At 38.9% G+C, this 24938-nt stretch overlaps 16 non-coding genes across 16 annotated transcripts; all 16 read left to right on the top strand.

Moving 5' to 3' along the window:
• Window positions 1-1272: 1272 nt before the first annotated feature.
• trnat-ugu (transfer RNA threonine (anticodon UGU)) lies at window positions 1273-1346 on the top strand. The gene has a single exon. It is a non-coding gene; the product is annotated as a tRNA-Thr (tRNA).
• Window positions 1347-2519: 1173 nt separating this feature from the next.
• Window positions 2520-2593, top strand: trnat-agu (transfer RNA threonine (anticodon AGU)). The gene has a single exon. It is a non-coding gene; the product is annotated as a tRNA-Thr (tRNA).
• A 667-nt stretch (window positions 2594-3260) lies between these two features.
• Window positions 3261-3334, top strand: trnat-cgu (transfer RNA threonine (anticodon CGU)). Its single transcript has one exon. It is a non-coding gene; the product is annotated as a tRNA-Thr (tRNA).
• A 2445-nt stretch (window positions 3335-5779) lies between these two features.
• trnat-ugu (transfer RNA threonine (anticodon UGU)) lies at window positions 5780-5853 on the top strand. The gene has a single exon. It is a non-coding gene; the product is annotated as a tRNA-Thr (tRNA).
• A 1173-nt stretch (window positions 5854-7026) lies between these two features.
• On the top strand, window positions 7027-7100 carry trnat-agu (transfer RNA threonine (anticodon AGU)). Its single transcript has one exon. It is a non-coding gene; the product is annotated as a tRNA-Thr (tRNA).
• Window positions 7101-7767: 667 nt separating this feature from the next.
• Window positions 7768-7841, top strand: trnat-cgu (transfer RNA threonine (anticodon CGU)). The gene has a single exon. It is a non-coding gene; the product is annotated as a tRNA-Thr (tRNA).
• A 2445-nt stretch (window positions 7842-10286) lies between these two features.
• On the top strand, window positions 10287-10360 carry trnat-ugu (transfer RNA threonine (anticodon UGU)). The gene has a single exon. It is a non-coding gene; the product is annotated as a tRNA-Thr (tRNA).
• Window positions 10361-11533: 1173 nt separating this feature from the next.
• On the top strand, window positions 11534-11607 carry trnat-agu (transfer RNA threonine (anticodon AGU)). The gene has a single exon. It is a non-coding gene; the product is annotated as a tRNA-Thr (tRNA).
• A 667-nt stretch (window positions 11608-12274) lies between these two features.
• trnat-cgu (transfer RNA threonine (anticodon CGU)) lies at window positions 12275-12348 on the top strand. Its single transcript has one exon. It is a non-coding gene; the product is annotated as a tRNA-Thr (tRNA).
• A 477-nt stretch (window positions 12349-12825) lies between these two features.
• trnat-ugu (transfer RNA threonine (anticodon UGU)) lies at window positions 12826-12899 on the top strand. The gene has a single exon. It is a non-coding gene; the product is annotated as a tRNA-Thr (tRNA).
• A 1091-nt stretch (window positions 12900-13990) lies between these two features.
• On the top strand, window positions 13991-14064 carry trnat-cgu (transfer RNA threonine (anticodon CGU)). Its single transcript has one exon. It is a non-coding gene; the product is annotated as a tRNA-Thr (tRNA).
• A 2260-nt stretch (window positions 14065-16324) lies between these two features.
• Window positions 16325-16398, top strand: trnat-ugu (transfer RNA threonine (anticodon UGU)). Its single transcript has one exon. It is a non-coding gene; the product is annotated as a tRNA-Thr (tRNA).
• A 3786-nt stretch (window positions 16399-20184) lies between these two features.
• trnat-ugu (transfer RNA threonine (anticodon UGU)) lies at window positions 20185-20258 on the top strand. Its single transcript has one exon. It is a non-coding gene; the product is annotated as a tRNA-Thr (tRNA).
• An 823-nt stretch (window positions 20259-21081) lies between these two features.
• On the top strand, window positions 21082-21155 carry trnat-agu (transfer RNA threonine (anticodon AGU)). Its single transcript has one exon. It is a non-coding gene; the product is annotated as a tRNA-Thr (tRNA).
• An 872-nt stretch (window positions 21156-22027) lies between these two features.
• trnat-cgu (transfer RNA threonine (anticodon CGU)) lies at window positions 22028-22101 on the top strand. The gene has a single exon. It is a non-coding gene; the product is annotated as a tRNA-Thr (tRNA).
• A 2219-nt stretch (window positions 22102-24320) lies between these two features.
• trnat-agu (transfer RNA threonine (anticodon AGU)) lies at window positions 24321-24394 on the top strand. Its single transcript has one exon. It is a non-coding gene; the product is annotated as a tRNA-Thr (tRNA).
• Window positions 24395-24938: the final 544 nt, after the last annotated feature.

The raw sequence follows: 24938 nt of genomic DNA, 5'->3' as shown, positions 1-24938 counted from the left end.
GTGATCGTTTTGTGTCTCTTTGTAGTTGTTGTTTCTCTTTGTGGTTGTTATGTGTCTCTTTGTGGTCGTTTTGTGTCTCTGGATGTTTTGTGCCTCTCTGTGGTTTTTTTGTGTCTCTTTCTGGTAATTTTGTGTCTCTTTGTGGTAGTTTTGTCTCTCTTTGTGGTCATTTTGTGTCTCTGTGGTCGTTTTGTGTCTCTTTGTGGTTGTTTTGTGTCTCTGGATTTTTTGTGTCCCTTTGTGGTAGTTTTGTCTCTCTTTGTGGTCATTTTGTGTCTCTATGTGGTTGTTTTGTGTCTGTTCGTGGTCGTTTTGTCTCTTGTGGTCATTTTGTGTCTCTTTGTGGTTGTTTTGTGTCTCTTTGTAGTTGTTTTGTGTCTCTGTGGTTGTTTTGTGTCTCTTTCTGGCAATTTTTTGTCTCTTTGTGGTCGTTTTGTGTCTATTTGTGGTAGTTTTATGTCTCTTTGTGGTTGTTTTGTTTCTCTTTGTGATCGTTTTGTGTCTCTTTGTAGTTGTTGTGTCTCTTTGTGGTAGTTTTGTGTCTCTTTGTGGTTGTTATGTGTCTCTTTTTGGTCGTTTTGTGTCTCTGTGGTCGTTTTGTGTCTCTTTGTGGTTGTTTTGTGTCACTGGATGTTTTGTGTCTCTTTCTGGTAATTTTGTGTCTCTCTGTGCTTGTTTTGTCTCTCTTTGTGGTTGTTTTGTGACTATCTGTGGTTGTTTTGTGTGTCTGTGGTCGTTTTGTGTCTCTATGTGGTTGTTTTGTGTCTCTGTGATCGTTTTGTGTCTCTCTGTGGTTGTTTTGTGTCTCTGTGGTCGTTTTGTGTCTCTCTGTGGTTGTTTTGTGGCTCTTTGTAGTTGTTTTGTGTCTCTGTGGTTGTTTTGTGTCTCTTTCTGGTAGTTTTTTGTATCTTTGTGGTAGCTTTGTGACTCTTTGTGTTAGTTTTGTGTCTCTTTGTGGTTGTTCTGTGTCTCTTTGTGATCGTTTTGTGTCTCTTTGTAGTTGTTGTGTCTCTTTGGTTGTTTTGTCTCTCTTTGTGGTCATTTTGTGTCTCTGTGGTCGTTTTGTGTCTCTTTGTGGTTGTTTTGTGTCTCTGGATGTTTTGTGTCTCTCTGTGGTTGTTTTGTCTCTCTTTGTAGTCGTTTTGTGTCTCTCTGTGGTGGTTTTGTGTCTCTTTGGTCGTTTTGTGTCTCTCTGTGGTCATCTTGTGTCTCTTTGTGGTCGTCTTGTGTATCTGAATGTTTTGTGTCTTTCATCATTTTTATGACTTATGTGGTGCTATGGCTTAGTTGGTCAAAGTGCCTGTCTTGTAAACAGGAGATCCTGGGTTCAAATCCCAGCAGTACCTGTGGTCCTGTTAAGCTAACGATGACTTAGCATATAAAACAGGTCATTATCAGGGTTCTACTTTACATTGGTTCTCTTAATTAAATGATGAACATCATGGTTATTATCAGTCTGTTCTTTGGTCAGACTTGATAAAAATGTTTTTAGAAATCAGAATTAGTTTTGGGAAGTTTTGTGTCTCTTTCTGCTTGTTATGTGTCTCTCTGTGTTTGTTTTGTGTCTCTTTGTGGTTGTTATGTGTCTCTGGATGTTTTGTGTCTCTCTGTGGTTGTTTTGTGTCTCTGTGGTTGTTTTGTGTCTCTTTGTGGTAGTTTTGTCTCTCTTTGTGGTAGTTTTGTGTCTCTTTGTGGTTGTTTATTGTCTCTTTGTGGTTGTTTTGTGACTATCTGTGGTTGTTTTGTGTGTCTGTGGTCGTTTTGTGTCTCTATGTGGTTGTTTTGTGTCTCTGTGATCGTTTTGTGTCTCTCTGTGGTTGTTTTTTGTCTCTGTGGTCGTTTTGTGTCTCTTTGTGATCTTTTTTTGTCTCTTTGTAGTTGTTGTGTCTCTGTGGTTGTTTTGTGTCTCTTTCTGGTAATTTTGTGTCTCTTTGTGGTAGTTTTGTGTCTCTTTGTGGTAGTTTTGTGTCTCTTTGTGGTTGTTTATTGTCTCTTTGTGGTTGTTTTCTGTCTCTGTGGTTGTTTTGTGTCTCTTTCTGGTAGTTTTGTGTCTCTTTGTGGTAGTTTTGTGTCTTTTTCTCGTAATTTTGTGTCTCTTTGTGGTAGTTTTGTGTCTCTTTGTGGTAGTTTTGTGTCTCTTTTTAGTTTTTTGTGTCTCTGTGGTCGTTTTGTGTCTCTCTGTGGTCGTTTTGTGTCTCTCTGTTGTTGTTTTGTGTCTTTTTGTGGTTGTTTTTTGTCTCTTTGTAGGTATTTTGTGTCTCTTTGTTGTTGTTTTGTGTCTCTATGTATATGTTGTGTCTCTGCGGTTGTTTTGTCTCTCTTCGTGGTCATTTTGTGTCTCTTTGTGGTCATTTTGTGTCTCTCTGTGGTCGTTTTGTGTCACAGACTTGATAATGTTTTTAGAAATCAGAATTAGTTTTGGGAGAGTCTCTGGAGCTACTTCCTCAAGTGGATCCAGTTCAGGACAAAGGGGATCCAGTTCCTGATCTTTATTCTTTCATAATTTTTCTGACTTATGTGGTGCTGTGGCTTAGTTGGTCAAAGTGCCTGTCTAGTAAACAGGAGATCCTGGGTTCAAATCCCAGCAGTGCCTGTAGTCCTGTTAAGCTAACTATGACTTAAGATGTAAATGTCTTTTTGTGGTTGTTTTGTGTCTCTTTCTGGTAATTTTTTGTCTCTCTTTTGTTGTTTTGTGTCTCTGTGGTCGTTTTGTGTCTCTGTGGTCGTTTTGTGTCTTTGGATGTTTTCTTTCTCTTTCTGGTGATTTTGTGTCTCTCTGTGGTTGTTTTGTGTCTCTCTGTGGTCATCTTGTGTCTCTTTGTGGTCGTTTTGTGTATCTGAATGTTTTGTGTCTCTTTGTGGTAGTTTTGTGTCTCTTTTTGCTTGTTATGTGTCTCACTGTGGTTGTTATGTGTCTCTTTGTAGTTATTTTGTGTCTCTTTGTGGTTGTTCTGTGTCTCTTTGTGATCGTTTTGTGTCTCTTTGTAGTTGTTGTGTCTCTTTGGTTGTTTAGTCTATCTTTGTGGTCATTTTATGTCTGTTTGTGGTAGTTTTGTCTCTCTTTGTGGTCATTTTGTGTCTCTTTGTGGTCATTTTGTGTCTCTCTGTGGTCGTTTTGTGTCACAGACTTGATAATGTTTTTAGAAATCAGAATTAGTTTTGGGAGAGTCTCTGGAGCTACTTCCTCAAGTGGATCCAGTTCAGGACACAGGGGATCCAGTTCCTGTTCTTTTTTCTTTCATCTGTTTTGTGACTTATGTGGTGCTGTGGCTTAGTTGGTCAAAGTGCCTGTCTCGTAAACAGGAGATCCTGGGTTCAAATCCCAGCAGTGCCTGTAGTCCTGTTAAGCTAACTATGACTTAGCATGTAAGTGTTGTTTTGTGTCTCTTTGTGGTAGTTTTGTGTCTCTTTTTGCTTGTTATGTGTCTCACTGTGGTTGTTATGTGTCTCTTTGTAGTTATTTTGTGTCTCTTTGTGGTTGTTCTGTGTCTCTTTGTGATCGTTTTGTGTCTCTTTGTAGTTGTTGTGTCTCTTTGGTTGTTTAGTCTCTCTTTGTGGTCATTTTATGTCTGTTTGTGGTAGTTTTGTCTCTCTTTGTGGTCATTTTGTGTCTCTCTGTGGTTGTTTTGTGTCTCTGTGGTCGTTTTGTGTCTTTGGATGTTTTGTTTCTCTTTCTGGTGATTTTGTGTCTCTCTGTGGTTGTTTTGTGTCTCTGTGGTCGTTTTGTGTCTCTCTGTGGTCATCTTGTGTCTCTTTGTGGTCGTTTTGTGTCTCTCTGTGGTCATCTTGTGTCTCTTTGTGGTCGTTTTGTGTCTCTTTTTGCTTGTTATGTGTCTCTTTGTGGTTGTTATGTGTCTCTTTGTAGTTATTTTGTGTCTCTTTGTGGTTGTTCTGTGTCTCTTTGTGATCGTTTTGTGTCTCTTTGTAGTTGTTGTGTCTCTTTGGTTGTTTAGTCTCTCTTTGTGGTCATTTTATGTCTGTTTGTGGTAGTTTTGTCTCTCTTTGTGGTCATTTTGTGTCTCTGTGGTCGTTTTGTGTCTCTTTGTGGTCATTTTGTGTCTCTGTGGTCGTTTTGTGTCTCTTTGTGGTTGTTTTGTGTCTCTGGATGTTTTGTGTGTCTTTGTGGTCGTTTTGTCTCTTGTGGTAATTTTTCGTCTCTTTGTGGTTGTTTTGTGTATCTGGATGTTTTGTGTCCCTTTGTGGTAGTTTTGTCTCTCTTTGTGGTCATTTTGTGTCTCTTTGTGGTTGTTTTGTGTCTCTGTGATCGTTTTTTGTCACTCTGTGGTTGTTTTGTGTCTGTTCGTGGTCGTTTTGTCTCTTGTGGTCATTTTGTGTCTCTTTGTGGTTGTTTTGTGTCTCTTTGTGGTTGTTTTGTGTCTCTTTGTAGTTGTTTTATGTCTCTGTGGTTGTTTTGTGTCTCTTTCTGGTAATTTTTTGTCTCTTTGTGGTCGTTTTGTGTCTCTTTGTGGTAGTTTTATGTCTCTTTGTGGTTGTTTTCTTTCTCTTTGTGATCGTTTTGTGTCTCTTTGTAGTTGTTGTTTCTCTTTGTGGTTGTTATGTGTCTCTTTGTGGTCGTTTTGTGTCTCTGGATGTTTTGTGCCTCTCTGTGGTTTTTTTGTGTCTCTTTCTGGTAATTTTGTGTCTCTTTGTGGTAGTTTTGTCTCTCTTTGTGGTCATTTTGTGTCTCTGTGGTCGTTTTGTGTCTCTTTGTGGTTGTTTTGTGTCTCTGGATTTTTTGTGTCCCTTTGTGGTAGTTTTGTCTCTCTTTGTGGTCATTTTGTGTCTCTATGTGGTTGTTTTGTGTCTGTTCGTGGTCGTTTTGTCTCTTGTGGTCATTTTGTGTCTCTTTGTGGTTGTTTTGTGTCTCTTTGTAGTTGTTTTGTGTCTCTGTGGTTGTTTTGTGTCTCTTTCTGGCAATTTTTTGTCTCTTTGTGGTCGTTTTGTGTCTATTTGTGGTAGTTTTATGTCTCTTTGTGGTTGTTTTGTTTCTCTTTGTGATCGTTTTGTGTCTCTTTGTAGTTGTTGTGTCTCTTTGTGGTAGTTTTGTGTCTCTTTGTGGTTGTTATGTGTCTCTTTTTGGTCGTTTTGTGTCTCTGTGGTCGTTTTGTGTCTCTTTGTGGTTGTTTTGTGTCACTGGATGTTTTGTGTCTCTTTCTGGTAATTTTGTGTCTCTCTGTGCTTGTTTTGTCTCTCTTTGTGGTTGTTTTGTGACTATCTGTGGTTGTTTTGTGTGTCTGTGGTCGTTTTGTGTCTCTATGTGGTTGTTTTGTGTCTCTGTGATCGTTTTGTGTCTCTCTGTGGTTGTTTTGTGTCTCTGTGGTCGTTTTGTGTCTCTCTGTGGTTGTTTTGTGGCTCTTTGTAGTTGTTTTGTGTCTCTGTGGTTGTTTTGTGTCTCTTTCTGGTAGTTTTTTGTATCTTTGTGGTAGCTTTGTGACTCTTTGTGTTAGTTTTGTGTCTCTTTGTGGTTGTTCTGTGTCTCTTTGTGATCGTTTTGTGTCTCTTTGTAGTTGTTGTGTCTCTTTGGTTGTTTTGTCTCTCTTTGTGGTCATTTTGTGTCTCTGTGGTCGTTTTGTGTCTCTTTGTGGTTGTTTTGTGTCTCTGGATGTTTTGTGTCTCTCTGTGGTTGTTTTGTCTCTCTTTGTAGTCGTTTTGTGTCTCTCTGTGGTGGTTTTGTGTCTCTTTGGTCGTTTTGTGTCTCTCTGTGGTCATCTTGTGTCTCTTTGTGGTCGTCTTGTGTATCTGAATGTTTTGTGTCTTTCATCATTTTTATGACTTATGTGGTGCTATGGCTTAGTTGGTCAAAGTGCCTGTCTTGTAAACAGGAGATCCTGGGTTCAAATCCCAGCAGTACCTGTGGTCCTGTTAAGCTAACGATGACTTAGCATATAAAACAGGTCATTATCAGGGTTCTACTTTACATTGGTTCTCTTAATTAAATGATGAACATCATGGTTATTATCAGTCTGTTCTTTGGTCAGACTTGATAAAAATGTTTTTAGAAATCAGAATTAGTTTTGGGAAGTTTTGTGTCTCTTTCTGCTTGTTATGTGTCTCTCTGTGTTTGTTTTGTGTCTCTTTGTGGTTGTTATGTGTCTCTGGATGTTTTGTGTCTCTCTGTGGTTGTTTTGTGTCTCTGTGGTTGTTTTGTGTCTCTTTGTGGTAGTTTTGTCTCTCTTTGTGGTAGTTTTGTGTCTCTTTGTGGTTGTTTATTGTCTCTTTGTGGTTGTTTTGTGACTATCTGTGGTTGTTTTGTGTGTCTGTGGTCGTTTTGTGTCTCTATGTGGTTGTTTTGTGTCTCTGTGATCGTTTTGTGTCTCTCTGTGGTTGTTTTTTGTCTCTGTGGTCGTTTTGTGTCTCTTTGTGATCTTTTTTTGTCTCTTTGTAGTTGTTGTGTCTCTGTGGTTGTTTTGTGTCTCTTTCTGGTAATTTTGTGTCTCTTTGTGGTAGTTTTGTGTCTCTTTGTGGTAGTTTTGTGTCTCTTTGTGGTTGTTTATTGTCTCTTTGTGGTTGTTTTCTGTCTCTGTGGTTGTTTTGTGTCTCTTTCTGGTAGTTTTGTGTCTCTTTGTGGTAGTTTTGTGTCTTTTTCTCGTAATTTTGTGTCTCTTTGTGGTAGTTTTGTGTCTCTTTGTGGTAGTTTTGTGTCTCTTTTTAGTTTTTTGTGTCTCTGTGGTCGTTTTGTGTCTCTCTGTGGTCGTTTTGTGTCTCTCTGTTGTTGTTTTGTGTCTTTTTGTGGTTGTTTTTTGTCTCTTTGTAGGTATTTTGTGTCTCTTTGTTGTTGTTTTGTGTCTCTATGTATATGTTGTGTCTCTGCGGTTGTTTTGTCTCTCTTCGTGGTCATTTTGTGTCTCTTTGTGGTCATTTTGTGTCTCTCTGTGGTCGTTTTGTGTCACAGACTTGATAATGTTTTTAGAAATCAGAATTAGTTTTGGGAGAGTCTCTGGAGCTACTTCCTCAAGTGGATCCAGTTCAGGACAAAGGGGATCCAGTTCCTGATCTTTATTCTTTCATAATTTTTCTGACTTATGTGGTGCTGTGGCTTAGTTGGTCAAAGTGCCTGTCTAGTAAACAGGAGATCCTGGGTTCAAATCCCAGCAGTGCCTGTAGTCCTGTTAAGCTAACTATGACTTAAGATGTAAATGTCTTTTTGTGGTTGTTTTGTGTCTCTTTCTGGTAATTTTTTGTCTCTCTTTTGTTGTTTTGTGTCTCTGTGGTCGTTTTGTGTCTCTGTGGTCGTTTTGTGTCTTTGGATGTTTTCTTTCTCTTTCTGGTGATTTTGTGTCTCTCTGTGGTTGTTTTGTGTCTCTCTGTGGTCATCTTGTGTCTCTTTGTGGTCGTTTTGTGTATCTGAATGTTTTGTGTCTCTTTGTGGTAGTTTTGTGTCTCTTTTTGCTTGTTATGTGTCTCACTGTGGTTGTTATGTGTCTCTTTGTAGTTATTTTGTGTCTCTTTGTGGTTGTTCTGTGTCTCTTTGTGATCGTTTTGTGTCTCTTTGTAGTTGTTGTGTCTCTTTGGTTGTTTAGTCTATCTTTGTGGTCATTTTATGTCTGTTTGTGGTAGTTTTGTCTCTCTTTGTGGTCATTTTGTGTCTCTTTGTGGTCATTTTGTGTCTCTCTGTGGTCGTTTTGTGTCACAGACTTGATAATGTTTTTAGAAATCAGAATTAGTTTTGGGAGAGTCTCTGGAGCTACTTCCTCAAGTGGATCCAGTTCAGGACACAGGGGATCCAGTTCCTGTTCTTTTTTCTTTCATCTGTTTTGTGACTTATGTGGTGCTGTGGCTTAGTTGGTCAAAGTGCCTGTCTCGTAAACAGGAGATCCTGGGTTCAAATCCCAGCAGTGCCTGTAGTCCTGTTAAGCTAACTATGACTTAGCATGTAAGTGTTGTTTTGTGTCTCTTTGTGGTAGTTTTGTGTCTCTTTTTGCTTGTTATGTGTCTCACTGTGGTTGTTATGTGTCTCTTTGTAGTTATTTTGTGTCTCTTTGTGGTTGTTCTGTGTCTCTTTGTGATCGTTTTGTGTCTCTTTGTAGTTGTTGTGTCTCTTTGGTTGTTTAGTCTCTCTTTGTGGTCATTTTATGTCTGTTTGTGGTAGTTTTGTCTCTCTTTGTGGTCATTTTGTGTCTCTCTGTGGTTGTTTTGTGTCTCTGTGGTCGTTTTGTGTCTTTGGATGTTTTGTTTCTCTTTCTGGTGATTTTGTGTCTCTCTGTGGTTGTTTTGTGTCTCTGTGGTCGTTTTGTGTCTCTCTGTGGTCATCTTGTGTCTCTTTGTGGTCGTTTTGTGTCTCTCTGTGGTCATCTTGTGTCTCTTTGTGGTCGTTTTGTGTCTCTTTTTGCTTGTTATGTGTCTCTTTGTGGTTGTTATGTGTCTCTTTGTAGTTATTTTGTGTCTCTTTGTGGTTGTTCTGTGTCTCTTTGTGATCGTTTTGTGTCTCTTTGTAGTTGTTGTGTCTCTTTGGTTGTTTAGTCTCTCTTTGTGGTCATTTTATGTCTGTTTGTGGTAGTTTTGTCTCTCTTTGTGGTCATTTTGTGTCTCTGTGGTCGTTTTGTGTCTCTTTGTGGTCATTTTGTGTCTCTGTGGTCGTTTTGTGTCTCTTTGTGGTTGTTTTGTGTCTCTGGATGTTTTGTGTGTCTTTGTGGTCGTTTTGTCTCTTGTGGTAATTTTTCGTCTCTTTGTGGTTGTTTTGTGTATCTGGATGTTTTGTGTCCCTTTGTGGTAGTTTTGTCTCTCTTTGTGGTCATTTTGTGTCTCTTTGTGGTTGTTTTGTGTCTCTGTGATCGTTTTTTGTCACTCTGTGGTTGTTTTGTGTCTGTTCGTGGTCGTTTTGTCTCTTGTGGTCATTTTGTGTCTCTTTGTGGTTGTTTTGTGTCTCTTTGTGGTTGTTTTGTGTCTCTTTGTAGTTGTTTTATGTCTCTGTGGTTGTTTTGTGTCTCTTTCTGGTAATTTTTTGTCTCTTTGTGGTCGTTTTGTGTCTCTTTGTGGTAGTTTTATGTCTCTTTGTGGTTGTTTTCTTTCTCTTTGTGATCGTTTTGTGTCTCTTTGTAGTTGTTGTTTCTCTTTGTGGTTGTTATGTGTCTCTTTGTGGTCGTTTTGTGTCTCTGGATGTTTTGTGCCTCTCTGTGGTTTTTTTGTGTCTCTTTCTGGTAATTTTGTGTCTCTTTGTGGTAGTTTTGTCTCTCTTTGTGGTCATTTTGTGTCTCTGTGGTCGTTTTGTGTCTCTTTGTGGTTGTTTTGTGTCTCTGGATTTTTTGTGTCCCTTTGTGGTAGTTTTGTCTCTCTTTGTGGTCATTTTGTGTCTCTATGTGGTTGTTTTGTGTCTGTTCGTGGTCGTTTTGTCTCTTGTGGTCATTTTGTGTCTCTTTGTGGTTGTTTTGTGTCTCTTTGTAGTTGTTTTGTGTCTCTGTGGTTGTTTTGTGTCTCTTTCTGGCAATTTTTTGTCTCTTTGTGGTCGTTTTGTGTCTATTTGTGGTAGTTTTATGTCTCTTTGTGGTTGTTTTGTTTCTCTTTGTGATCGTTTTGTGTCTCTTTGTAGTTGTTGTGTCTCTTTGTGGTAGTTTTGTGTCTCTTTGTGGTTGTTATGTGTCTCTTTTTGGTCGTTTTGTGTCTCTGTGGTCGTTTTGTGTCTCTTTGTGGTTGTTTTGTGTCACTGGATGTTTTGTGTCTCTTTCTGGTAATTTTGTGTCTCTCTGTGCTTGTTTTGTCTCTCTTTGTGGTTGTTTTGTGACTATCTGTGGTTGTTTTGTGTGTCTGTGGTCGTTTTGTGTCTCTATGTGGTTGTTTTGTGTCTCTGTGATCGTTTTGTGTCTCTCTGTGGTTGTTTTGTGTCTCTGTGGTCGTTTTGTGTCTCTCTGTGGTTGTTTTGTGGCTCTTTGTAGTTGTTTTGTGTCTCTGTGGTTGTTTTGTGTCTCTTTCTGGTAGTTTTTTGTATCTTTGTGGTAGCTTTGTGACTCTTTGTGTTAGTTTTGTGTCTCTTTGTGGTTGTTCTGTGTCTCTTTGTGATCGTTTTGTGTCTCTTTGTAGTTGTTGTGTCTCTTTGGTTGTTTTGTCTCTCTTTGTGGTCATTTTGTGTCTCTGTGGTCGTTTTGTGTCTCTTTGTGGTTGTTTTGTGTCTCTGGATGTTTTGTGTCTCTCTGTGGTTGTTTTGTCTCTCTTTGTAGTCGTTTTGTGTCTCTCTGTGGTGGTTTTGTGTCTCTTTGGTCGTTTTGTGTCTCTCTGTGGTCATCTTGTGTCTCTTTGTGGTCGTCTTGTGTATCTGAATGTTTTGTGTCTTTCATCATTTTTATGACTTATGTGGTGCTATGGCTTAGTTGGTCAAAGTGCCTGTCTTGTAAACAGGAGATCCTGGGTTCAAATCCCAGCAGTACCTGTGGTCCTGTTAAGCTAACGATGACTTAGCATATAAAACAGGTCATTATCAGGGTTCTACTTTACATTGGTTCTCTTAATTAAATGATGAACATCATGGTTATTATCAGTCTGTTCTTTGGTCAGACTTGATAAAAATGTTTTTAGAAATCAGAATTAGTTTTGGGAAGTTTTGTGTCTCTTTCTGCTTGTTATGTGTCTCTCTGTGTTTGTTTTGTGTCTCTTTGTGGTTGTTATGTGTCTCTGGATGTTTTGTGTCTCTCTGTGGTTGTTTTGTGTCTCTGTGGTTGTTTTGTGTCTCTTTGTGGTAGTTTTGTCTCTCTTTGTGGTAGTTTTGTGTCTCTTTGTGGTTGTTTATTGTCTCTTTGTGGTTGTTTTGTGACTATCTGTGGTTGTTTTGTGTGTCTGTGGTCGTTTTGTGTCTCTATGTGGTTGTTTTGTGTCTCTGTGATCGTTTTGTGTCTCTCTGTGGTTGTTTTTTGTCTCTGTGGTCGTTTTGTGTCTCTTTGTGATCTTTTTTTGTCTCTTTGTAGTTGTTGTGTCTCTGTGGTTGTTTTGTGTCTCTTTCTGGTAATTTTGTGTCTCTTTGTGGTAGTTTTGTGTCTCTTTGTGGTAGTTTTGTGTCTCTTTGTGGTTGTTTATTGTCTCTTTGTGGTTGTTTTCTGTCTCTGTGGTTGTTTTGTGTCTCTTTCTGGTAGTTTTGTGTCTCTTTGTGGTAGTTTTGTGTCTTTTTCTCGTAATTTTGTGTCTCTTTGTGGTAGTTTTGTGTCTCTTTGTGGTAGTTTTGTGTCTCTTTTTAGTTTTTTGTGTCTCTGTGGTCGTTTTGTGTCTCTCTGTGGTCGTTTTGTGTCTCTCTGTTGTTGTTTTGTGTCTTTTTGTGGTTGTTTTTTGTCTCTTTGTAGGTATTTTGTGTCTCTTTGTTGTTGTTTTGTGTCTCTTTGTATATGTTGTGTCTCTGCGGTTGTTTTGTCTCTCTTCGTGGTCATTTTGTGTCTCTTTGTGGTCATTTTGTGTCTCTCTGTGGTCGTTTTGTGTCACAGACTTGATAATGTTTTTAGAAATCAGAATTAGTTTTGGGAGAGTCTCTGGAGCTACTTCCTCAAGTGGATCCAGTTCAGGACAAAGGGGATCCAGTTCCTGATCTTTATTCTTTCATAATTTTTCTGACTTATGTGGTGCTGTGGCTTAGTTGGTCAAAGTGCCTGTCTAGTAAACAGGAGATCCTGGGTTCAAATCCCAGCAGTGCCTGTAGTCCTGTTAAGCTAACTATGACTTAAGATGTAAATGTCTTTTTGTGGTTGTTTTGTGTCTCTTTCTGGTAATTTTTTGTCTCTCTTTTGTTGTTTTGTGTCTCTGTGGTCGTTTTGTGTCTCTGTGGTCGTTTTGTGTCTTTGGATGTTTTGTTTCTCTTTCTGGTGATTTTGTGTCTCTCTGTGGTTGTTTTGTGTCTCTCTGTGGTCATCTTGTGTCTCTTTGTGGTCGTTTTGTGTATCTGAATGTTTTGTGTCTCTTTGTGGTAGTTTTGTGTCTCTTTTTGCTTGTTATGTGTCTCACTGTGGTTGTTATGTGTCTCTTTGTAGTTATTTTGTGTCTCTTTGTGGTTGTTCTGTGTCTCTTTGTGATCGTTTTGTGTCTCTTTGTAGTTGTTGTGTCTCTTTGGTTGTTTAGTCTATCTTTGTGGTCATTTTATGTCTGTTTGTGGTAGTTTTGTCTCTCTTTGTGGTCATTTTGTGTCTCTTTGTGGTCATTTTGTGTCTCTCTGTGGTCGTTTTGTGTCACAGACTTGATAATGTTTTTAGAAATCAGAATTAGTTTTGGGAGAGTCTCTGGAGCTACTTCCTCAAGTGGATCCAGTTCAGGACACAGGGGATCCAGTTCCTGTTCTTTTTTCTTTCATCTGTTTTGTGACTTATGTGGTGCTGTGGCTTAGTTGGTCAAAGTGCCTGTCTCGTAAACAGGAGATCCTGGGTTCAAATCCCAGCAGTGCCTGTAGTCCTGTTAAGCTAACTATGACTTAGCATGTAAGTGTTGTTTTGTGTCTCTTTGTGGTAGTTTTGTGTCTCTTTTTGCTTGTTATGTGTCTCACTGTGGTTGTTATGTGTCTCTTTGTAGTTATTTTGTGTCTCTTTGTGGTTGTTCTGTGTCTCTTTGTGATCGTTTTGTGTCTCTTTGTAGTTGTTGTGTCTCTTTGGTTGTTTAGTCTCTCTTTGTGGTCATTTTATGTCTGTTTGTGGTAGTTTTGTCTCTCTTTGTGGTCATTTTGTGTCTCTGTGGTCGTTTTGTGTCTCTTTGTGGTCATTTTGTGTCTCTGTGGTCGTTTTGTGTCTCTTTGTGGTTGTTTTGTGTGTCTGGATGTTTTGTGTCTCTATGGTCGTTTTGTGTCTCTCTGTGGTCATCTTGTGTCTCTTTGTGGTCGTCTTGTGTATCTGAATGTTTTGTGTCTTTCATCATTTTCATGACTTATGTGGCGCTGTGGCTTAGTTGGTCAAAGTTCCTGTCTTGTAAACAGGAGATCCTGGGTTCAAATCCCAGCAGTACCTGTGGTCCTGTTAAGCTAACTATGACTTAGCATATAATTATTAGGTTTCTACTTTACATTGGTTCTCTTAATTAAATGATGAACATCATGATTATTATCAGTCTGTTCTTTGGTCAGACCTGATAAAAATGTTTTTAGAAATCAGAATTAGTTTTGGGAAGTTTTGTGTCTCTTTCTGCTTGTTATGTGTCTCTCTGTGGTTGTTTTGTGTCTCTTTGTGGTTGTTTTGTGTCTCTCTGTGGTTGTTTTGTGTCTCTCTGTGGTTTTTTTGTGTCTCTGTGGTTGTTTTGTGTCTCTTTGTGGTAGTTTTGTCTCTCTTTGTGGTCGTTTTGTGTCTCTTTGTCATCTTTTTTTGTCTCTTTGTAGTTGTTGTGTCTCTGTGGTTGTTTTGTGTCTCTTTCTGGTAATTTTGTGTCTCTTTGTGGTAGTTTTGTGTCTCTTTCTGGTAGTTTTGTGTCTCTTTGTGGTTGTTTATTGTCTCTTTGTGGTTGTTTATTGTCTCTTTGTGGTTGTTTTCTGTCTCTGTGGTTGTTTTGTGTCTCTTTCTGGTAGTTTTATGTCTCTTTGTGGTAGTTTTGTGTCTTTTTCTCGTAATTTTGTGTCTCTTTGTGGTAGTTTTGTCTCTCTTGGTGGTCATTTTGTGTCTCTTTGTGATCGTTTTGTGTCTCTTTTTAGTTTTTTTGTGTCTCTGTGGTCGTTTTGTGTCTCTCTGTGGTCGTTTTGTAACTCTCTGTGGTTGTTTTGTGTCTTTTTGTGGTTGTTTTTTGTCTCTTTGTAGGTATTTTGTGTCTCTCTGTGGTCGTTTTGTGTCTCTCTGTGGTTGTTTTGTGTCTCTTTGTGGTTGTTTTGTGTCTCTTTGTATTTGTTGTGTCTCTGCGGTTGTTTTGTCTCTCTTCGTGGTCATTTTGTGTCTCTTTGTGGTCATTTTGTGTCTCTCTGTGGTCGTTTTGTGTCACAGACTTGATAATGTTTTTAGAAATCAGAATTAGTTTTGGGAGAGTCTCTGGAGCTACTTCCTCAAGTGGATCCAGTTCAGGACAAAGGGGATCCAGTTCCTGTTCTTTTTTCTTTCATCTGTTTTGTGACTTATGTGGTGCTGTGGCTTAGTTGGTCAAAGTGCCTGTTTCGTAAACAGGAGATCCTGGGTTCAAATCCCAGCAGTGCCTGTAGTCCTGTTAAGCTAACTATGACTTAGCATATAATTATTAGTAAGTGTTGTTTTGTGTCTCTTTCTGGTAATTTTTTGTCTCTCTTTTGTTGTTTTGTCTCTCTTTGTGGTCGTTTTGTGTCTCTCTGTGGTTGTTTTGTGTCTCTGTGGTCGTTTTGTGTCTTTGGATGTTTGTTTCTCTTTCTGGTGATTTTGTGTCTCTCTGTGGTTGTTTTGTGTCTCTGTGGTCGTTTTGTGTCTCTCTGTGGTCATCTTGTGTCTCTTTGTGGTCGTTTTGTGTCTCTCTGTGGTCATCTTGTGTCTCTTTGTGGTCGTTTTGTGTATCTGAATGTTTTGTGTCTCTTTGTGGTTGTTATGTGTCTCTTTGTAGTTATTTTGTGTCTCTTTGTGGTTGTTCTGTGTCTCTTTGTGATCGTTTTGTGTCTCTTTGCAGTTGTTGTGTCTCTTTGGTTGTTTAGTCTCTCTTTGTGGTCATTTTATGTCTGTTTGTGGTAGTTTTGTCTCTCTTTGTGGTCATTTTGTGTCTCTGTGGTCGTTTTGTGTCTCTTTGTGGTTGTTTTGTCTCTCTGGATGTTTTGTGTGTCTTTGTGGTCGTTTTGTCTCTTGTGGTAATTTTGTGTCTCTTTGTGGTTGTTTTGTGTCTCTGTGATAGTTTTTTGTCACCCTGTGGTTGTTTTGTGTCTCTGTGGTCGTTTTATGTCCCTCTGTGGTTGTTTTGTGTCTGTTCGTGGTCGTTTTGTCTCTTGTGGTCATTTTGTGTCTTTTTGTGGTTGTTTTGTGTCTCTTTGTAGTTGTTTTTTGTCTCTGTGGTTGTTTTGTGTCTCTTTCTGGTCATTTTTTGTCTCTTTGTTGTCGTTTTGTGTCTCTTTGTGGTAGTTTTATGTCTCTTTGTGGTTGTTTTGTTTCTCTTTGTGATCGTTATGTATCTCTTTGTAGTTGTTGTGTCTCTTTGTGGTAGTTTTGTGTCTCTGTGGTCGTTTTGTGTCTCTTTCTGGTCGTTTTGTGTCTCTCTGTGGTTGTTTTGTCTCTCTTTGTGGTCGTTTTGTGTCTCTCTGTGGTTGTTTTGTGTCTCTGTGGTCGTTTTGTGTCTTTGGATGTTTGTTTCTCTTTCTGGTGATTTTGTGTCTCTCTGTGGTTGTTTTGTGTCTCTGTGGTCGTTTTGTGTCTCTCTGTGGTCATCTTGTGTCTCTTTGTGGTCGTTTTGTGTCTCTCTGTGGTCATCTTGTGTCTCTTTGTGGTCGTTTTGTGTATCTGAATGTTTTGTGTCTCTTTGTGGTAGTTTTGTGTCTCTTTTTGCTTGTTATGTGTCTCACTGTGGTTGTTATGTGTCTCTTTGTAGTTATTTTGTGTCTCTTTGTGGTTGTTCTGTGTCTCTTTGTGATCGTTTTGTGTCTCTTTGCAGTTGTTGTGTCTCTTTGGTTGTTTAGTCTCTCTTTGTGGTCATTTTATGTCTGTTTGTGGTAGTTTTGTCTCTCTTTGTGGTCATTTTGTGTCTCTGTGGTCGTTTTGTGTCTCTCTGTGGTCGTTTTGTGTCTCTTTGTGGTTGTTTTGTCTCTCTGGATGTTTTGTGTGTCTTTGTGGTCGTTTTGTCTCTTGTGGTAATTTTGTGTCTCTTTGTGGTTGTTTTGTGTCTCTGTGGTCGTTTTATGTCCCTCTGTGGTTGTTTTGTGTCTGTTCGTGGTCGTTTTGTCTCTTGTGGTCATTTTGTGTCTCTTTGTGGTTGTTTTGTGTCTCTTTGTAGTTGTTTTTTGTCTCTGTGGTTGTTTTGTGTCTCTTTCTGGTCATTTTTTGTCTCTTTGTTGTCGTTTTGTGTCTCTTTGTGGTAGTTTTATGTCTCTTTGTGGTTGTTTTGTTTCTCTTTGTGATCGTTATGTATCTCTTTGTAGTTGTTGTGTCTCTTTGTGGTAGTTTTGTGTCTCTGTGGTCGTTTTGTGTCTTTTTCTGGTCGTTTTGTGTCTCTCTGTGCTTGATTTGTCTCTCTTTGTAGTCGTTTTGTGTCTCTCTGTGGTTGTTTTGTGTCTCTGTGGTCGTTTTGTGTCTCTGGATGTTTTGTGTCTCTTTGTGGTCGTTTTGTCTCTTGTGGTCGTTTTGTGTCTCTTTGTAGTAGTTTTGTGTCTCTCTGTGGTGGTTATGTCTCTCTCTGTGGTTGTTTTGTGTCTCTGTGGTCGTTTTGTGTCTCTCTGGTCATCTTGTGTCTCTTTGTGGTCGTTTTGTGTATCTGAATGTTTTGTGTCTTTCATCATTTTTATGACTTATGTGGTGCTGTGGCTTAGTTGGTCAAAGTGCCTGTCTTGTAAACAGGAGATCCTGGGTTCAAATCCCAGCAGTGCCTGTTGTCCTGTTAAGCTAACGATGACTTAGTATATAAAACAGGTCATTATCAGGGTTCTACTGAATGTTTTTCATTGGTCCTCTAAATTAAATGATGAACGTTTAAATGATGAACATCATGATTATTATGAGTCTGTTCTTTGGTCAGACTTGATAAAAATGTTTTTAGAAATCAGAATTAGTTTTGGGATGTTTTGTGTCTCTTTCTGCTTGTTATGTGTCTCTCTGTGGTCGTTTTGTGTCTCTTTGTGGTTGTTATGTGACTCTCTGTGGTTGTTTTGTGTCTCTTTGTGGTCGTTTTGTGTCTGTTTGTGGTTGTTTTGTGTCTCTTTGTAGTTGTTTTGTGTCTCTGTGGTTGTTTTGTGTCTCTTTCTGGTCATTTTTTGTCTCTTTGTGGTAGCTTTGTTTCTCTTTGTGGTAGTTTTGTGTCTCTTTGTGGTTGTTTTGTGTCTCTTTGTGATCGTTTTGTGTCTCTCTGTGGTTGTTTTGTGTCTCTGTGGTTGTTTTGTGTCTCTTTGTGGTCATTTTGTGTCTCTGTGGTCGTTTTGTGTCTCTTTGTGGTTGTTTTGTGTCTCTGGATGTTTTGTATCTCTTTGTGGTCGTTATGTGTCTCTGGATGTTTTGTGTCTCTCTGTGGTTGTTTTGTGTCTCTGTGGTTGTTTTTTGTCTCTTTGTGGTCATTTTGTGTCTCTGTGGTCGTTTTGTGTCTCTTTGTGGTTGTTTTGTGTCTCTTTGTGATCGTTTTGTGTCTCTTTGTAGTTGTTTTGTCTCTTTGGTTGTTTAGTCTCTCTTTGTGGTCATTTTATGTCTGTTTGTGGTAGTTTTGTGTCTCTGTGGTTGATTTGTGTCTCTGTGGTTGTTTTGTGTCTCTTTGTGGTCATTTTGTGTCTCTGTGGTCGTTTTGTGTCTCTTTGTGGTTGTTTTGTGTCTCTGGATGTTTTGTGTCTCTTTCTGGTAATTCTGTGTCTCTCTGTGGTTGTTTTGTCTCTCTTTGTAGTCGTTTTGTGTCTCTCTGTGGTTGTTTTGTGTCTCTGTGGTCGTTTTGTGTCTCTCTGTGGTCATTTTGTGTCTCTTTGTGGTTGTTTTGTGTCTCTGGATGTTTTGTGTGTCTTTGTGGTCGTTATGAGTCTTGTGGTCATTTTGTGTCTCTTTGTGGTTGTTTTGTCTCTCTTTGTTGTCGTTTTGTGCCTCTCTGTGGTTGTTTTGTGTCTCTGTGGTCGTTTAGTGTCTCTTTCTGGTCATTTTTTGTCTCTTTGTGGTAGCTTTGTGACTCTTTGTGGTAGTTTTGTGTCTCTTTGTTGTTGTTCTGTGTCTCTTTGTGATCGTTTTTTGTCTCTTTGTGGTCGTTATGTGTCTCTTTGTAGTTATTTTGTGTCTCTTTGTGGTTGTTCTGTGTCTCTTTGTGATCGTTTTGTGTCTCTTTGTAGTTGTTGTGTCTCTTTGGTTGTTTAGTCTCTCTTTGTGGTCATTTTATGTATGTTTGTGGTAGTTTTGTCTCTCTTTGTGGTCGTTATGTGTCTCTTGTGGTAATTTTGTGTCTCTGTGATCGTTTTTTGTCACTCTGTGGTTGTTTTGTGTCTGTTCGTGGTCGTTTTGTCTCTTGTGGTCATTTTGTGTCTCTTTGTGGTTGTTTTGTGTCTCTTTGTAGTTGTTTTATGTCTCTGTGGTTGTTTTGTGTCTCTTTCTGGTAATTTTTTGTCTCTTTGTGGTCGTTTTGTGTCTCTTTGTGGTCGTTTTGTGTCTCTGGATGTTTTGTGTCTCTTTGTGGTCGTTTTGTCTCTTGTGGTCGTTTTGTGTCTCTTTGTAGTAGTTTTGTGTCTCTTTGTAGTAGTTTTGTGTCTCTCTGTGGTTGTTTTGTTTCTCTTTGTGATCGTTTTGTGTGTCTGGATGTTTTGTGCCTCTCTGTGGTTTTTTGTGTCTCTTTCTGGTAATTTTGTGTCTCTTTGTGGTAGTTTTGTCTCTCTTTGTGGTAATTTTGTGTCTCTGTGGTCGTTTTATGTCTCTTTGTGGTTGTTTTGTGTCTCTGGATTTTTTGTGTCTCTTTCTGGTCGTTTTGTGTCTCTTTGTGGTCGTTTTGTGTTTCTGGATGTTTTGTGTCTCTTTGTGGTCGTTTTGTCTCTTGTGGTCGTTTTGTGTCTCTTTGTAGTAGTTTTGTGTCTCTCTGGATGTTTTGTGTGTCTTTGTGGTCGTTATGTGTCTCTTGTGGTAATTTTGTCTCTCTTTGTGGTCGTTTTGTGTCTCTTTGTGATCTTTTTTTGTCTCTTTGTAGTTGTTGTGTCTCTTTTTGGTTGTTTTGTGTCTCTTTGTGATCGTTTTGTTTCTCTTTGTGATCGTTTTGTGTCTCTTTGTAGTTGTTGTGTCTCTTTTTGGTCGTTTTGTGTCTCTGTGGTCGTTTTGTGTCTCTTTGTGGTTGTTTTGTGTCTCTGGATGTTTTGTGTCTCTTTCTGGTAATTTTGTGTCTCTCTGTGCTTATTTTGTCTCTCTTTGTGGTTGTTTTGTGACTATCTGTGGTTGTTTTGTGTGTCTGTGTTCGTTTTTTGTCTCTATGTGGTTGTTTTGTGTTTCTGTGATCGTTTTGTGTCTCTCTGTGGTTGTTTTGTGTCTCTGTGGTCTTTTTTTTGTCTCTCTGTGGTTGTTTTGTGGCTCTTTGTAGTTGTTTTGTGTCTCTGTGGTTATTTTGTGTCTCTTTCTGGTAGTTTTTTGTATCTTTGTGGTAGCTTTGTGACTCTTTGTGTTAGTTTTGTGTCTCTTTGTGGTTGTTGTGTGTCTCTTTGTGATCGTTTTGTGTCTCTTTGTAGTTGTTGTGTCTCTTTGGTTGTTTAGTCTCTCTTTGTGGTCATTTTATGTCTGTTTGTGGTAGTTTTGTCTCTCTTTGTGGTCATTTTGTGTCTCTGTGGTCGTTTTGTGTCTCTTTGTGGTTGTTTTGTGTCTCAGGATGTTGTGTGTCTCTCTGTGGTTGTTTTGTCTCTCTTTGTAGTCGTTTTGTGTCTCTCTGTGGTGGTTTTGTGTCTCTGTGGTCGTTTTGTGTCTTTGGATGTTTTGTTTCTCTTTCTGGTGATTTTGTGTCTCTCTGTGGTTGTTTTGTGTCTCTGTGGTCGTTTTGTGTCTCTCTGTGGTCATCTTGTGTCTCTTTGTGGTCGTTTTGTGTCTCTCTGTGGTCATCTTGTGTCTCTTTGTGGTCGTTTTGTGTCTCTCTGTGGTCATCTTGTGTCTCTTTGTGGTCGTTTTGTGTATCTGAATGTTTTGTGTCTCTTTGTGGTAGTTTTGTGTCTCTTTTTGCTTGTTATGTGTCTCTTTGTAGTTATTTTGTGTCTCTTTGTGGTCGTTTTGTGTCTCTTTGTAGTTGTTGTGTCTCTTTGGTTGTTTAGTCTATCTTTGTGGTCATTTTATGTCTGTTTGTGGTAGTTTTGTCTCTCTTTGTGGTCATTTTGTGTCTCTTTGTGGTCATTTTGTGTCTCTCTGTGGTCGTTTTGTGTCACAGACTTGATAATGTTTTTAGAAATCAGAATTAGTTTTGGGAGAGTCTCTGGAGCTACTTCCTCAAGTGGATCCAGTTCAGGACAAAGGGGATCAAGTTCCTGTTCTTTTTTCTTTCATCTGTTTTGTGACTTATGTGGTGCTGTGGCTGTGGTTGTTTTGTGTCTCTTTGTAGTTGTTTTGTGTCTCTCTGTGGTTGTTTTGTGTCTCTGTGGTCGTTTTGTGTCTCTCTGTGGTCATCTTGTGTCTCTTTGTGGTCGTTTTTTGTATCTGAATGTTTTGTGTCTTTCCTCATTTTTATGGCTTATGTGGCGCTGTGGCTTAGTTGGTCAAAGTTCCTGTCTTGTAAACAGGAGATCCTGGGTTCAAATCCCAGCAGTGCCTGTGGTCCTGTTAAGCTAACGATGACTTAGCATATAAAACAGGTCATTATCAGGGTTCTACTTTACATTGGTTCTCTTAATTAAATGATGAACATCATGACTTGATAAAAATGTTTTTAGAAATCAGAATTAGTTTTGGGATGTTTTGTGTCTCTTTCTGCTTGTTATGTGTCTCTCTGTGGTTGTTTTGTGTCTCTTTCTGCTTGTTATGTGTCTCTGGATGTTTTGTGTCTCTTTCTGGTAATTTTTTGTCTCTCTTTTGTTGTTTTGTCTCTCTTTCTGGTGATTTTGTGTCTCTCTGTGGTTGTTTTGTGTCTCTGTGGTCGTTTTGTGTCTCTCTGTGGTCGTTTTGTGTTTCTCTGTGGTCATCTTGTGTCTCTTTGTGGTTGTTATGTGTCTCACTGTGGTTGTTATGTGTCTCTTTGTAGTTATTTTGTGTCTCTTTGTGATCGTTTTGTGTCTCTTTGTAGTTGTTGTGTCTCTTTGGTTGTTTAGTCTCTCTTTGTGGTCATTTTATGTCTGTTTGTGGTAGTTTTGTCTCTCTTTGTGGTCATTTTGTGTCTCTGTGGTCGTTTTGTGTCTCTTTGTGGTCATTTTGTGTCTCTGTGGTCGTTTTGTGTCTCTTTGTGGTTGTTTTGTGTCTCTGGATGTTTTGTGTCTCTCTGTGGTTGTTTTGTCTCTCTTTGTAGTCGTTTTGTGTCTCTCTGTGGTGGTTTTGTGTCTCTTTGGTCGTTTTGTGTCTCTCTGTGGTCATCTTGTGTCTCTTTGTGGTCGTCTTGTGTATCTGAATGTTTTGTGTCTTTCATCATTTTTATGACTTATGTGGTGCTGTGGCTTAGTTGGTCAAAGTTCCTGTCTAGTAAACAGGAGATCCTGGGTTCAAATCCCAGCAGTGCCTTTGGTCCTTTTAAGCTAACTATGACTTAGCATATAAAACAGGTCATTATCAGGGTTCTACTGAATGTTTTTCATTGGTCCTCTAAATTAAATGATGAACCTTTAAATGATGAACATCATGATTATTATGAGTCTGTTCTTTGGTCAGACTTGATAAAAATGTTTTTAGAAATCAGAATTAGTTTTGGGAAGTTTTGTGTCTCTTTCTGCTTGTTATGTGTCTCTCTGTGGTTGTTTTGTGTGTCTTTGTGGTTGTTATGTGTCTCTGGATGTTTTGTGTCTCTTTGTGGTAGTTTTGTCTCTCTTTGTGGTCGTTTTGTGTCTCTTTGTGATCTTTTTTTGTCTCTTTGTAGTTGTTGTGTCTCTGTGGTTGTTTTGTGTCTCTTTCTGGTAATTTTGTGTCTCTTTGTGGTAGGTTTGTGTCTCTTTCTGGTAGTTTTGTGTCTCTTTGTGGTTGTTTATTGTCTCTTTGTGGTTGTTTATTGTCTCTTTGTGGTTGTTTTCTGTCTATGTGGTTGTTTTGTGTCTCTTTCTGGTAGTTTTATGTCTCTTTGTGGTAGTTTTGTGTCTTTTTCTCGTAATTTTGTGTCTCTTTGTGGTAGTTTTTTGTCTCTTTGTGGTAGTTTTGTCTCTCTTGGTGGTCATTTTGTGTCTCTTTGTGATCGTTTTGTGTCTCTTTTTAGTTTTTTTGTGTCTCTGTGGTCGTTTTGTGTCTCTCTGTGGTCGTTTTGTGTCACAGACTTGATAATGTTTTTAGAAATCAGAATTAGTTTTGGGAGAGTCTCTGGAGCTACTTCCTCAAGTGGATCCAGTTCAGGACAAAGGGGATCCAGTTCCTGTTCTTTTTTCTTTCATCTGTTTTGTGACTTATGTGGTGCTGTGGCTTAGTTGGTCAAAGTGCCTGTCTCGTAAACAGGAGATCCTGGGTTCAAATCCCAGCAGTGCCTGTAGTCCTGTTAAGCTAACTATGACCTAGCATGTAAGTGTTGTTTTGTGTCTCTTTCTGGTGATTTTGTGTCTCTCTGTGGTTGTTTTGTGTCTCTGTGGTCGTTTTGTGTCTCTTTGTGGTCATCTTGTGTCTCTTTGTGGTCGTTTTGTGTCTCTCTGTGGTCATCTTGTGTCTCTCTGTGGTCGTTTTGTGTATCTGAATGTTTTGTGTCTCTTTGTGGTAGTTTTGTATCTCTTTTTGCTTGTTATGTGTCTCTTTGTAGTTATTTTGTGTCTCTTTGTGGTTGTTCTGTGTCTCTTTGTGATCGTTTTGTGTCTCTTTGTAGTTGTTGTGTCTCTTTGGTTGTTTAGTCTCTCTTTGTGGTAATTTTATGTCTGTTTGTGGTAGTTTTGTCTCTCTTTGTGGTCATTTTGTGTCTCTGTGGTCGTTTTGTGTCTCTTTGTGGTCATTTTGTGTCTCTGTGGTCGTTTTGTGTCTCTTTGTGGTTGTTTTGTGTCTCTGGATGTTTTGTGTGTCTTTGTGGTCGTTATGTGTCTCTTTGTAGTTGTTGTGTCTCTTTGTGGTTGTTATGTGTCTCTTTGTGGTCGTTTTGTGTCTCTTTCTGGTAATTTTGTGTCTCTTTGTGGTAGTTTTGTCTCTCTTTGTGGTAATTTTGTGTCTCTGTGCTTGTTTTGTCTCTCTTTGTAGTCGTTTTGTGTCTCTCTGTGGTTGTTTTGTGTCTCTGTGGTCATTATGTGTCTCTGAATGTTTTGTGACTCTTTGTGGTCGTTTTGTCTCTAGTGGTCATTTTGTGTTTCTTTGTGGTTGTTTTGTGTATCTGGATGTTTTGTGTCTCTTTGTGGTCATTTTATGTCTCTCTGTGGTTGTTTTGTGTCTGTTTGTGGTCGTTTTGTGTCTCTTTGTGGTTGTTTTGTGTCTCTTTGTAGTTGTTTTGTGTCTCTGTGGTTGTTTTGTGTCTCTTTGTGGTCGTTTTCTGTCTCTTTATGGTCGTTTTGTGTCTCTTTGTTGTAGTTTTATGTCTCTCTGTGGTTGTTTTGTGGCTCTTTGTAGTTGTTTTGTGTCTCTGTGGTTGTTTTGTGTCTCTTTCTGGTAGTTTTTTGTATCTTTGTGGTAGCTTTGTGACTCTTTGTGTTAGTTTTGTGTCTCTTTGTGGTTGTTCTGTGTCTCTTTGTGATCGTTTTGTGTCTCTTTGTAGTTGTTGTGTCTCTTTGGTTGTTTTGTCTCTCTTTGTGGTCATTTTGTGTCTCTGTGGTCGTTTTGTGTCTCTTTGTGGTTGTTTTGTGTCTCTGGATGTTTTGTGTCTCTCTGTGGTTGTTTTGTGTCTCTGTGGTTGTTTTGTGTCTCTTTGTGGTAGTTTTGTCTCTCTTTGTGGTAGTTTTGTGTCTCTTTGTGGTTGTTTATTGTCTCTTTGTGGTTGTTTTGTGACTATCTGTGGTTGTTTTGTGTGTCTGTGGTCGTTTTGTGTCTCTATGTGGTTGTTTTGTGTCTCTGTGATCGTTTTGTGTCTCTCTGTGGTTGTTTTTTGTCTCTGTGGTCGTTTTGTGTCTCTTTGTGATCTTTTTTTGTCTCTTTGTAGTTGTTGTGTCTCTGTGGTTGTTTTGTGTCTCTTTCTGGTAATTTTGTGTCTCTTTGTGGTAGTTTTGTGTCTCTTTGTGGTAGTTTTGTGTCTCTTTGTGGTTGTTTATTGTCTCTTTGTGGTTGTTTTCTGTCTCTGTGGTTGTTTTGTGTCTCTTTGTGGTAGTTTTGTGTCTCTTTGTGGTAGTTTTGTGTCTTTTTCTCGTAATTTTGTGTCTCTTTGTGGTAGTTTTGTGTCTCTTTGTGGTAGTTTTGTGTCTCTTTTTAGTTTTTTGTGTCTCTGTGGTCGTTTTGTGTCTCTCTGTGGTCGTTTTGTGTCTCTCTGTTGTTGTTTTGTGTCTTTTTGTGGTTGTTTTTTGTCTCTTTGTAGGTATTTTGTGTCTCTTTGTTGTTGTTTTGTGTCTCTTTGTATATGTTGTGTCTCTGCGGTTGTTTTGTCTCTCTTCGTGGTCATTTTGTGTCTCTTTGTGGTCATTTTGTGTCTCTCTGTGGTCGTTTTGTGTCACAGACTTGATAATGTTTTTAGAAATCAGAATTAGTTTTGGGAGAGTCTCTGGAGCTACTTCCTCAAGTGGATCCAGTTCAGGACAAAGGGGATCCAGTTCCTGATCTTTATTCTTTCATAATTTTTCTGACTTATGTGGTGCTGTGGCTTAGTTGGTCAAAGTGCCTGTCTAGTAAACAGGAGATCCTGGGTTCAAATCCCAGCAGTGCCTGTAGTCCTGTTAAGCTAACTATGACTTAAGATGTAAATGTCTTTTTGTGGTTGTTTTGTGTCTCTTTCTGGTAATTTTTTGTCTCTCTTTTGTTGTTTTGTGTCTCTGTGGTCGTTTTGTGTCTCTGTGGTCGTTTTGTGTCTTTGGATGTTTTGTTTCTCTTTCTGGTGATTTTGTGTCTCTCTGTGGTTGTTTTGTGTCTCTCTGTGGTCATCTTGTGTCTCTTTGTGGTCGTTTTGTGTATCTGAATGTTTTGTGTCTCTTTGTGGTAGTTTTGTGTCTCTTTTTGCTTGTTATGTGTCTCACTGTGGTTGTTATGTGTCTCTTTGTAGTTATTTTGTGTCTCTTTGTGGTTGTTCTGTGTCTCTTTGTGATCGTTTTGTGTCTCTTTGTAGTTGTTGTGTCTCTTTGGTTGTTTAGTCTATCTTTGTGGTCATTTTATGTCTGTTTGTGGTAGTTTTGTCTCTCTTTGTGGTCATTTTGTGTCTCTTTGTGGTCATTTTGTGTCTCTCTGTGGTCGTTTTGTGTCACAGACTTGATAATG

This window comes from Leuresthes tenuis, unplaced genomic scaffold (assembly GCF_036924035.1).
Source record: "Leuresthes tenuis unplaced genomic scaffold, fLeuTen1.0.hap1 SCAF_23, whole genome shotgun sequence".
NCBI classification, from domain to species: Eukaryota; Metazoa; Chordata; class Actinopteri; order Atheriniformes; family Atherinopsidae; genus Leuresthes; species Leuresthes tenuis.
The sequence above is the reverse complement of the archived record's forward strand: the minus strand, read 5'-3'. Positions and strand labels throughout refer to the sequence as shown.